The sequence below is a fragment of the Silene latifolia genome, chromosome 11, assembly GCF_048544455.1.
Source record: "Silene latifolia isolate original U9 population chromosome 11, ASM4854445v1, whole genome shotgun sequence".
NCBI classification, from domain to species: Eukaryota; Viridiplantae; Streptophyta; class Magnoliopsida; order Caryophyllales; family Caryophyllaceae; genus Silene; species Silene latifolia.
Genome location: NC_133536.1, coordinates 165,096,127 through 165,101,421, shown reverse-complemented (window position 1 = coordinate 165,101,421; position 5,295 = coordinate 165,096,127). Strand labels below are relative to the sequence as shown.

At 47.8% G+C, this 5,295-nt stretch overlaps 1 long non-coding RNA gene across 1 annotated transcript; it reads right to left on the bottom strand.

Moving 5' to 3' along the window:
- Window positions 1-1,230: 1,230 nt before the first annotated feature.
- On the bottom strand, window positions 1,231-1,660 carry LOC141615187 (uncharacterized). The gene is made up of 3 exons (XR_012529694.1): window positions 1,618-1,660; window positions 1,385-1,537; window positions 1,231-1,299 (listed from the first exon to the last, which is right to left on the bottom strand). It is a non-coding gene; the product is annotated as an uncharacterized LOC141615187 (long non-coding RNA).
- Between the last annotated feature and the right edge of the window lie 3,635 nt (window positions 1,661-5,295).

The window sequence follows — 5,295 nt, the reverse complement described above, 5'->3', positions numbered from 1 at the left end:
ATATTCGAGAATTCGTTGGTCCATTCCTTCAAGCGGATCTCCAAAGTATTCATAGTGATAATGTTCTCTTGAAAATTTATTTTGGGTGAATAGACGAAGAAAGGACGGAAGATGTATGTGAATTAAAACTCCATCGACGCTTCTATTTATACTAATTGCTATTTCCAAAAATCCGTCAGAACAGACAACCCTGGGAACAGGCGCAGCACCTGCTGCGCCTCTTCAAAGGGACGCAGCTCATCTTTGCGCCTCTTCCCGATCTCACTTACTCGTAATTTCCGCGTTGGATCTTTCCTAATTCTATAACCGCATGATTTCCTATTCCTGCGAGGTTGTATTTTGGTAAATACGGGAAGATTACCATATTTCAGGTTTCCTAAATTCGCAGGCGCGCATTTCGAGACAACATCGACACCTTCGCCATTTCATCACGCTTAATTCTTTTTTATTATTTTTAGTAAATAAATTCAATTTTATTTTCAGGAAATAAATTTCATTTTAGGAAATAATTTTCTTTTGTTTTCATTTATAATAACTTTCAACATTTCATTTCTGCATTTCTACACTTATAGATTTCTTTTTTTTCTTTTTTTAGGGGGTAACCCTCCCTACCGTCCCGTCATTTCCAGCAAAATTTTTGCATGTTACGTTCTTTTGAGTCCTTTTGCGCTAATTAAAGCCATATGCATAAAATGTATGTTTTGCGTAATTTCCATGTAAATTTCGGCAGCATGACGGCGTAAACCGTTGTCTACCAAACCTGTTCAAAACTAACCTGCAGATACAAACAACACAACCCAGCAGCAAAGGCACTCAGGCCGTCATATATACACCAAATGAAGCAAATGTACAAGCAAACTGGTGGCTTGCGCCCCGAGCAAAGTCCAAATGTCCAAGTAAACTGGGGGCTTGCGCCCCAAACAAAGTCCAAAATGTTCAAAACAGAAGTCAAAATGTACAGGTCTACAAAGCTACACAAAACTACTGTCGGGCACCCTCCAACTCAGCAACCCTCGCCGCAAGAACGGCATTCTCGGCATCCCGAAACTCGAGCTCCCTCAACAAGCGAGCCGTCTCCTCCCGAGCCTGGGCCAACTCTCGTTCCAGCTCGCGGCCAGCCTGTAAACAGCAACAAATTGGCTCATGTCAATCAATTCAAAACAAAACCAAAATTAAAAATCAAAAGAAATCAAATGAGGTTCATACCTGACGACCGCGACCACCGACAAGTGCCTCGATGGCAGTAGCTCGCAGCCGGTTGGCCACCCTCCATAGTGCCACGAACCGGGACGGCGCGACCTGCATTTCAAAGAAATTCTCAGCAAATTGAACAAGTTTAATCGAATGTGTTCTTACACGAAAGGTAAATAAGCTGGAGGCTCACCCTCCGAATCAGATGCTGCCAGTCGTCTAGGCCAGCATCCGTCACCGCTACGTCAAAGTCACGCAGCTCGGAGATCGTCGTCCTCCCGGTCGCGTCGGTGTACTCAAGAGTCTCGGGGTACACTGGGGGCTCGATGCCCGCCGCCTCGACCTCCTGCAATAACAAATAGCCCCCATTAATTGATGATCTTCCGCCACAACTCTCAAATCAAGGAAAAGTAAAAAGATACTCACCACTACTGGCCAGTACGCCAACCTCCCGTAAAGGAACGCCGAGTAGTCGTCGCCAACGAGAAGAAGGTCGTCGCCACTGGCACCAGCCAGGTCCGCCTCTCTCTCGCCTCGCAGGCTCCCGAACATCGTCCTCGGAGGATCGACGGAACCGTCAACGCGCCCGAGAGCACCGACGAGCCAAACGCTCGCCCGGATACCACACGGGACCCATCGACGTCCACAACAAAGCGGCCGACTCGAGCTCCTAGGTCGAAGGACCTCAGCAACAAAAGGAGGCGCTCCAGCGTACTCCGCCCAAGGTCTGGGCACCCACTGCGACAAGACAAGGCAAAGATCATTCCTACGATCAATTAAAGGCAAAAGATAAGAAATATAAATGAATACGAGTTGGATACTCACATTCACTCGGTGAAGGGCGTTCACGTCCCGCCGGTGAGACATTGTGCGAAGAACGCTTGCTCTTCGTCCAAGCACATCACCCAATCCCTCACCACGGATAGGCCTTCTCCAGTGGCTCCGTCCTCTTCGGCGCAAGACTCGGGAAGTAGGAGTACACACATGCTCAGTAAAAATGTAATAATCAATGACGATCCTCCGTAATTCGATTAAGAAAGGAATTTGCTATTAAAAGGAAGGTTCATACCTCCAACAAGAAATCCAGTCCGACAAAGACTGGAGAAGTCCCCTTCTCCATCGCCTACGGGACGAACCATGGCCCTCATAAAGCGGATGAGGACCGCAAAACCAAGATGACCCGGCCCCAGGCGTCCTAGGGAACTCAGTCGAAAGAAAGAGAAGAAGCTTCGTCGACGTGACCTCTCGCCCTTGTCTCCGAGGTAAATCGAAGAGAGAAACCACCACGCCCACGGGCGAGCTCTCTCTCGTCACTGATAAGGAGGAGGGGCCGTCTCCCTCCCATCGATCGTCACCCGGCGCACGGGTCTTCCCCAAAGTAGTCTCGAACGTAGGTACGGGTACCAAACCCAAGATCGCAACGACCTTCGGCGACAAGTTCCAGCCGATCAACCTCCTCGCCTCAGCCGAGTCCGCCCTCATGGCAGTCTCCGGCCACACCATCTCCTCGGTCCCACACGGCAGACCAGAAATCATGCCGTAGTCCTCCAAAGTGACTCCCACCTCACCGAAAGGCAGGTGAAACGTGGAAGTCGTATCCCAGAATCGATCCAAGAAAGCACGGATCAGGCTAAGGTTGGCCCGCAGCTTCCTCTTCACGATATCCCTCCAGACCTGAACCAGAGGACCGAACGCTCCGTGCTCGATCATGGCCCTCTCCTCCGCCGACAGCCGCTCATAGTGCTCCATCGCTGTCGTATAACCCGAGAACGACCTGATGTTCCCGGCCTCCTATTATGATTTGAAACAAAGCTATCTTTAGTTTTGAATGAAATATGAAAGAAGTTTGGATAAAAAGAATGAAAGAGAATGGATGATGAGTAGTGAAATCCTAGTTACCAAGCTCTTCACCGTCCTGTAGGACAGGTGACCCTCTGCAGCCCACACCAGGTGCCTACTCTCCCAGGTCTCGGCCCACGCAGGAGCTCCCCTCAGCTGACGACCTCCTCGCCCTACGTTGGCTCGTCTCGGAGTCTCCTCCTCCTCGGCAGCCTCCTCCTCGTGAAACTCAGCAGCCATCATCGCAGCGGTGAAGGCCTGCTCTAAAGCCTCCTCAACAGCAGTGGCGTCTATCTCCATGGGAGTCCTCCCAGAAGTAGAAGCATCATCACCTGCAACATTAAAGTGAATTCAGGCCGCGTCACGTGACGACAAGCCTTTGATTAAGGAGTTTTTGAGCCCTCAAAGCCCTAAAAAACGCCCATTTCCGGCCATTCTTGGCCGTATTCCCGCCAACCCGATCACTCATGTGATAAATTGGGTCAAGTCAAGTCCAAGTCAAAGCCTAGTTCCGAGTTCAAGTTGAAAATTCGGCAGCATTTCGCTATAACGGCGATTATGCCCTAAAAGGTGTCCTGAAAAAGTTGTTACAAACCAAATTTCCGAGATGGTAGGAAGATTACCCATCACTCAAGGATTCCAAATATCAAATTTCATCGCCAATGGGCAATCCTAAGGCTATTTTCGAAGCAATTTGGGGTTTAGCTGTAAAACCGTCTCAAATTTCACTCAAGGGCTCAAAACTCGACGAAAATTCAAAGTAAATACATGGTTATGTTCCTAACATTGCCTACTGTCCATTCCTAACATCAATTTGGCATGGCAAATCCATTTGGGGGAAAAGCCCCAAATTTTCGATCAAAAGGGTCGAAAACCCTAGAATTTTCGGCTCAAAATTCAACAAATGTAGATGATTAATGCAAGATTGGAACACATACCTCGATTAGTCATATTTAATGCAAGCTTTTGGATTAAACCTCGACGGAAATGGTGAAGATTTGAGAGAGAAACTGCAGATTTTGTGTTTCGAAATAATGAACACAATCCTTCTGAGTTCGCGTTTTTTACGCAGGGATAGCCAAATTGGGGAAAAGACGCAGCAGGTGCTGCGCCTCTCCCAAGAGACGCAGCTCTTGCTGCGCCTCTTCCTTGTGTTCCCTCCATACGGATTTTCAAAAATTCGTTATGAGTTCGTTATTTGTGGGCCCATCTTTGGTGCGCCTCTTCTTCAACGCTACCGTATTCTTTTGGTCCGTTTCAATGATTTTCTTTCGTTCCGGCCCTCATTTTATCCGGTGCAGCAGTATTTTGCAGTATTGCTCAATTCCTTTTATCGCTGACAGCATATTTTTGCGTATTGCCAATTCCTTTTATCCCGCAAAAAGATATTTTGCAAGTATTGCTCGTTCCTTTTATCCAGTAGTAAAGATATTTTGCAAAGATTGCTCATATCATTTTATCCAGCGCAGTAGTATTTTGCAGTACTGCTCACTCGAAGTTTCTCCCATGACGATCAAGATGTTCCTAGTCGTCAATATAATCATCCAACGAGAGTTTGCTTGAGGACAGAGACAAGCAGATTCCCCAAAGTCGTCAGTATATTCCCCAGTAAGAGTTTGTTTGAGACCGACGCAAGCAGATTCAACCTCAAGTTTTGCCAGAGTTCGCTTGAGACCGACGCAAGCGGATTCCCCAGCAGTTTCTACCAACGTCCTGCTGCTCTCAATATTTCTTGTTTCCCCGTGGAGTTCGTCAAAGGTGTCGTTCTCCAGAAGTTCCCAAACCCAAAGCCTTCTTTCTTAGGTTCGTAAACCCGAAATTAGGACTTTTTTAACCATAGGATCCCGGTTCCTTCTAGGTTCATAAACCTTTAGGTACCCAAACCTTAGTTACCCTTAGGTTGAACTTACATTTGACCTCCTTCCCGTCGATGCTTTCCTTTAGGGCCCCACACCCTAGCACAAATCCTTACATATCTTTTAGGTCTTACCCTTAGCTCCTACGCTTAACCTTAGCTCCTACGCACCTCCGGAAGCATCTCGAGAAAGAAGTCTCAGGTATGGTCTCTTCTTATGGCTGGCGAGCTTCCTTACGTAGTCTAATGGACTTTAAACGACCCTCCCCGGAAGTCGACAGACTCTAAAATGTTCCCGACGATAGGTCCTTGGTTCAGACCCCTTGAGCCGCCTCGCGTCGCCATAGTCGTCAGGTTGTAATCTTCGATTGACCTGATGGCTATACTTTGACTTTCGCCTTGTCCAAGCC